The following is a 6,976-nucleotide window of genomic DNA, read 5'->3' as shown; positions in this document are numbered from 1 at the left end:
CCAGTTCTCAGAAGAATGCTTGGCACACAGAGGACAGTCAATAAATGCTTATGGAGTTAAGGACTGTCCGCAATACATAGTGATTAAGCCACAAAAGAGGAAAAGATCACCCTTGGAATATGTGGGGAGGGAGAGAGGAAGAGAAAATGTGGGAAGAAGAAGGAATAAAAAGGAAAGGAGAGAAGGCCTACGGAGTAACCATGGAAACCAGCAATAAGTAAGGGATGGACGGAGCAAAAAGTGGCAACAAAAACAACCGAGCAGGAGAAACCAGAGAGATAGAGAAAAACCTCAAAACACAAGCGTAAACATCAGCCTGGTTTAGGAGAGGGTACATTTCCCTTGTTCACCAGTCTTTTTCTAGAAGTACAGTCTTCTTATAAAGGAATGGATCTGTTTTCAACTTCAACTTTTATTTCTGATCCCATGTATAAACGAATTTTACATATCCATAATTCGACTCCAAGAGTAAAAAAAACAAATAGCAGAATAGAACTAATGGCAGTTGAAACATTTTCTCTCATACTAAGAGATTTATATGATAGATAGATGAGAGATAGATGATAGATAAAAGATACAGAAATGGTTCATCTCTGACATATTAATTGTATTTTGATCGAAAGTAGCCTGAATAAAGTGAAAGTATCCCAGCAAACAATGCTGCCTCCCCCTTTGCAACCAGTCTTGGCAATCACACAGCATCCCCTTTGCATACTCTACTGGTTAAAGCAGTCACAAGTTCACCCAAATTCAAAGGAAGAAGAATTAGACTCAGCCTCTCAATAGGGGAACAGAAGGTGACGATGAGAAGGAGCCTGGGGAACAAAAGACATTGCTGTGGCCATCTCCAGAAAATACCATCCGCCATGATGACTGTCTGAAGCTCCAGGTGGGGGCAAAGGTCCGGAGTCATGGTCTCCTCTACAGGGCTCTACCCCTGCTGCCTTTCACTGGGAGCGCTCCTGACACCCGGACCAAGAATTCTTCAACAACTACAGACTTTCTTGCTCAGCTGGAGTTGCTGTCTTCAATACCATCAGTTCAATTCCTCGAACACTCAGTTTCCTGAGCACAGGGGAAACAAAAACAAAAACAAAAACACTTCCACTTTCATGGTCATGTCTTGTGGCAGAGAAATACAGGCAAGGACTGAGACTCCTTCTTGTAACCACAAGAGCTTAAACTCTTCCCCACTCCCAACCCTGACAGAACTGGGCCCTCCTTCCCTTACAGCCTTAGCCTCTCCGTGTCCTTCCCAGACTGTGCTGTGAAGCACGCTTTGACTTGTCTCTCAGTGAACCTCCCAACGTGCTCTTGAAAATAGGGTTGGGGTCTCGTTCCATGTTTGTACGTCCAGGCCTAACCCTAACTAACCACTTCAGTCTTAAAAGCCATATGCCGTCATGTAAAAAGTCAGGCCTTGAAGACGGAAAACCTGGATTCCTGTCCTAGTTCTTCAACATACCAAGATGACACCGGCCCATTCAGCCAACCTCCCTAAGCCTTGGTTTTCTTATCATTAACATGGGATTATGGCTACCTGACCGCCTACGTCACACAACAGTAATTTTGAGAATCAACTGAGATAATAAGCTATAAAATTACAAGGCATTATTTTCCAATATTAGTTTCTAAATGAATCTAGATCTTTACCCTTTATTGCCAAAGCTTATAAAATTTCACTACTGTACTAAAGATTCTCTTCACTCCATCAGCCATACTAGACTTGACACACTGTTGACTTTAAGTGTTTAGGGTCATAAATCCAAGCTACACAAAAACTCTTAAAAACGAATTTTAATGAACCAATCAGGAGTTTAAAACAGATATTTAAAGTGGTTGGCTCTGCAGAGAATTTCCATTCAAAGCAGGAAAAAGAAATTCCTAAATAGATAAGGGCTTTCTAAGGAGCACGGAAGAAACGAAAAGGCTACAGTGAATCACTGTGAATTCACTAAAGAAATATGCAGCTTCTTCCCAAGATTTTGCTTGGCATTTTGCATTTAGAAATAGTCTTCTTAAAAGTACTTGTCAAGAAAACACATCATCAGCCGTCACTCATTGTACAATACTACGCCTTTTCAGAGAAATCAAATAATTTGTCCGCAAGTCAATGAATGTTTGCTACTTCAAAAGCAATAAAATTAAATCATGCTAATGGCTTCTCCCTCTTCCTCCAGTCCTCAAATCGTATTCTTTTAACAAAACAAATACTTAAATATCAGAAAAATTGTGAGGTTTCTGCATTTAACAAAAAGAGAAACCAAATTCTGAATATTCCACACTAGCACAGAATTGGTATGGTTTTTCTCTCAAAGAATGTGCTAGTCACAAATGTAAGCAAATAAATGAAGAGTCAAATACACTTTTTGTATTTATTATCACCAACACATAGAGACATTGGTCATGAAATTAACAAAATGTAACTGAGAAGAAGAGAGATTAAGATTTATGTGCCATCCGTTTCCACATAGGAAGGTTTCCAACCAATTTTAGTTCCATCCAGGGGTGTTATCCCACTCACACTGACATGCATCTAAGCCTGTAAGGAAACAGGTTGAGGAACTGGATTTCTAAGGTTGATACGGACCAAGAGTCCCCAGTCCTCACAGGGAACTAAGAAATGTAGGATATCGCCAGGTGATTTGGGTGCTCAAGCAGGCTTGGAAACCATGACCTGAGTTACTTACGTTCCCCTTGCCAGCTTCTGCCAGCCACTCCTTGGCTCTGTCTTGCAAAGTCTCTAGCCCCCCTTTGGCTCTGTGCCTCTCCTTTCCCGCTCACCTGTCATTCTTTCTCACAAGTGATTCTGGCACCATAATACCCTGATAGTCTCTGAGTTCACATGTACGGTTTGACTCTCTGGGACCATAAAGGGCCAAAAAGGCGATGAAATTCATCATGGTACCAAAGCAGGAATTTGAATCCTCTGTTTGCCAAGCTTTGTGAGGGCAGGAGTCATTTTAGCAAGGGAGTGTGGTCATTTCTGTTTCCCCTAGACGCAGAAGCTAAAGTCCCGAAAATAAAATTAATGTCTATTGCTAACAACACAGGTGAAGAGACCATGAGGGGGAACCACTATAAATATGATGGTCCTTAGCCAGAAAAAAAAGAAGTTTATTAAAAAAAAAAAAAAAGCCCATGGGGTAGGTTGATTGCATTACTCCAACGAGCCCTGGATCCTTGTCCTTTGCCAGATAACTCCGCAAGGCTTTCCGCTGTGGTCAGGGTGATCTGCCCTGCCCCTTCCCTCTGGGCTTGGCCACAGGACTTGTTTGGGTCAGTAAAATGAAATATAGGGTTGCCAGACTTAGCAAATAAAAAAATACAGGATGTCCAAGTTGAAAATAAGTGTGCCAGTTCCAAGCCTTGGGCTCAAGAGCTCTTGCTTATTTCTACTCACTTTTGCGCCTCTATCTGCCTGAGCTAGCCTGTTACTGGAGAAGATACATAGGGAGCGGAGCCAGATCTCCCCCCGTCACTCCAGCCGAGGTCATCCTCCATCAGCCAGCACTCACTCAACTTCCATTCAAGATGAGGGAGCCCCTCCAGATCAGAAGAACCATCTGGTCGAGCCCCAAGGGACCCCTCTGAAGCATAAACAACAGACATTGCTTCTTATAGGCCAGTGAGCTGGTGGTTTCTTGTAATGTAGCATGACTATGCTCATTGATAGCCATCGTAGCCCGTGAACGGAAGCACTGTGCATGCTTTGGAGGGATTTGTAACCTCGCCGATTGGGGGTTGCGATTAGTTACTGGAGTGACTAGAGAGTTCCCTCTAAATGCCCAGGAATATGCATCTCTGCCTTCCCACCTCATCCCGTACATTGAAACACTAGAGCAAAACATTTAATTTCTATTCTTCCCCTCACAGAAATGAGCTGAGAACCTCCCCCTATGCCCCACCACCTGTCCATTACTCACCCCAGTGAAAACACTGGCATTGTCTAGGGCAATACAAACATAAATAAGAGGGACTGAGGCCAACTGGCTTATTCTCCTGTGGCTGCTGAAGTTGGCAGGTCCCAGTCGTGTACCTGATGTCCCCGGGCAGGGACAGGTAAGAGGCACAGATCTAGCTGTTCGGAGCTAGTTCAGATAATACGTGCAGCCGTGTGTTAGAAATGAATTCTTCCAGGCTCTGTTGCAACAGGGGTGATACAACGGATGTCATGTGTCAAGGTGGGAGCAAGGTGAGACCTTTCGCTTCATATACAACCACTTGGAAAGGCCTCAAGAACTTGTCCCATGAATCTTGAAGCTTTCAGCCAGATCAAAAAAATATAAAAGGAGATCAGAGAGGGTAGAAAAAGGAAATGAGACAAGTGTGTTTTCCTTCTTCTCTTTTTCTCTTTTCTTTTTCCTTTTTTGCAAGAGGCACTACTGTCTTGCGAACCCCCATCCTCCTTTACCTGGGAGGATGACGGGGCACCTCCTTCTACCCTCCCAGGTGTAGAGTAATAGGCTGGAAGAGAGAGTTTCGAGGAGAGTTCCAGAAAATGTTGAAGGGCAATTGATATACACCAAGGACCAGTTTCCAACTCCTGGCTAAGCAGGCCAGAATGGAGCGTTACCTAAGCTCTGCCTTCCCTTGGGACAAAGTGTCCAAGGAGCAAAGAGCCATCTCCCTCTTTTGGTGCTGCAGGCAGGACAATGTTCTGCGGTGGGGTCAGCCCACATCCTCAGAGCTGGCTGGGCAAAGGATCCAGGGAGCTGATGTGAGCCGTGCCAGAGAGACACCCAGCTCATCTCGTCTACCCGGGGTGAGAACAGCAGAAGGGGTTCACTGGGGACCCACCAGCTACAGGAGGAGTTATAAATGGCCAGCCAAAATGCAGGTGAATCCACATAGGTAATGGGAGCAGTGGGAGGAATCGCTCAGCAGAGTACTTCAAAGAGCCCAAAAAGGCAGCCACGGAGAAAAGGTCTGTTTTAATCATCAGCAACCTAACTAGGGATGGTAGCTTCAGGCCCACGTCCCTCCCTCTCCCACTTTTCATGTTGGCAAGGATCCAGCAGGTGAGGAAAAGTATACAGGGAGAAAGAGGTGAACAAGGAGGGCAAGGGCAAGGTGAGCAGGAAGGGGGTGAAGAGGAAGGGAGATGAAGAGGGAGGAGGGTGAGCAGGGGGGGAACTGGGAGGTGAGGAGAGGGGTGAGGAGGGAGAGGAGGAATGAGGGAAGGGAGTGAGAAGGTAGGGATGGAGGCAGGGGAGTGAGGGGGAGGGGGAGGGGAGTGAGAGGAAAGGGAGGGGATGGAAGACAAGGAGGGGAGAGGGGAGGAAGGAGGGGGGAGTGAGGAGGGAGGGGTGTGAGCCCCGAGGGGTAGAGACAAGAGGACCATGCCTGAAGCAGTTCGGAGCTGAAGGAAGTCAGACAATTGGGTGCTGTCACGTTCAAAGTTTTGATTAACATCTGCACCATGACATTCTAATTACTGAATGGAGATTGTGTTTGCAACCTCAAGTGACCTTGGAGTATCTTTTATATAAGATTGGAGGCAAAAGCAGTACGATCTGCCAGAGCTGCCTTCCCTGGGCAGGAGACAATTAATCCCACTGAATCAGGCTCAAAGGTTTGCTGGGGGAAAGACTGTAATGCTGTGTTTTCTTTATGTCACAAGTGCTGCTTGTTAAACTCACCAGTTACACGTTGTCGAAGCTGCGTTGTCGACCCTTGCTGGTTTATACACGCTCTCTCCAGGGTCTCGCGCGCGCTGAGGAGTAGGTGAAATTTGTTTGCTTTCAGTCACCGGGTTCAGGTTGTGGTCAGAAAGAGCCTGTAGTGGGGCGCCTGGGTGGCACAGCGGTTAAGCGTCTGCCTTCGGCTCAGGGCGTGATCCCGGTGTCATGGGATCGAGCCCCACATCAGGCTTCTCTGCTATGAGCCTGCTTCTTCCTCTCCCACTCCCCCTGCTTGTGTTCCCTCTCTCGCTGGCTGTCTCTATCTCTGTCAAATAAATAAATAAAATCTTAAAAAAAAAAAAAAAAGAAAGAGCCTGTAGAAGATGAGAATTGTTGGGGTCCGAAATGGGCACGGTGGGCTGTAAGGAGTAGGGGACAGCTCACGCCTCCATCTGGGTTTCTACTGACTGTGTGGACTGAATGAGCTGTGACTGCCCTGGCCACCTACTTCCAAAGACCTCTCTTCTGTGTCTTCCACAAGCCACCTGGCCCAGCGGTGTCACCAGGAGCTGAGGAGAAACCCTTTGCCCAGGCCCTCAAATTTCATCTCCGAGTATTTTTATAAAATTTACTTACCACAAGAAATCGATTGAATAGCCAAAAGCCAGGCTCTCTTGGGAAAGTAGAGATGAAAATGAGTGTCCAGATTTAGAGACTGTCATTTAACTAGGGGCCCTTACAGATATAGAACATTCCCTAGGTGTTAAAACGAATGACCAAATAATAATAATAATAATAATAATAATAATAATAATAATAATAATTAAAACATTAGGATAGAAAGAGAAGAATCACTGTGTTCCCTAACATAGACAATATGATCCTGGGTTACTATCTTAAAACAGCAATGGCGAGCTTGGCCTCGGGGCTGGTGAGGCTCATCCTTGACCAGCTGATACTGAAGGTCAATTATGGCTTGACATTCTCTCATCACCTCCCGGGGCTGCAGGAGCCCAAGCGTGTGGACAGATCAGCGGCGCCCTGGCCGGCAGTTCCCCTCTGCCCTTCAGACTAAGGCTACCAGAGAGCAGAGGGGAGGTGAGCGATCCTGCTGTGACCCAGAGAGGTCCTCCCCTCTGCTACAAACTAAGCTCTCTGAAAAGCAAAGGAGATGCCAGCGAGGCCTTCAGAGCACGCCAGAAAAAAAGAAGCAATGTAGTTAATCTCTGAAAAGCAAGAACGACAGAGACCCTCCAGGAGAAAACATGAGAAGCGTTGATGGTTTAGGGAGGAGAAAGATCTGGACTGGCCCAGTGCAGAAACGTTCAGTCCCTGCAAACGTCTCTCCTCCC

The sequence above is a fragment of the Ursus arctos genome, unplaced genomic scaffold, assembly GCF_023065955.2.
Source record: "Ursus arctos isolate Adak ecotype North America unplaced genomic scaffold, UrsArc2.0 scaffold_33, whole genome shotgun sequence".
NCBI classification, from domain to species: domain Eukaryota; kingdom Metazoa; phylum Chordata; class Mammalia; order Carnivora; family Ursidae; genus Ursus; species Ursus arctos.
This window is presented reverse-complemented; position numbering follows the sequence as displayed.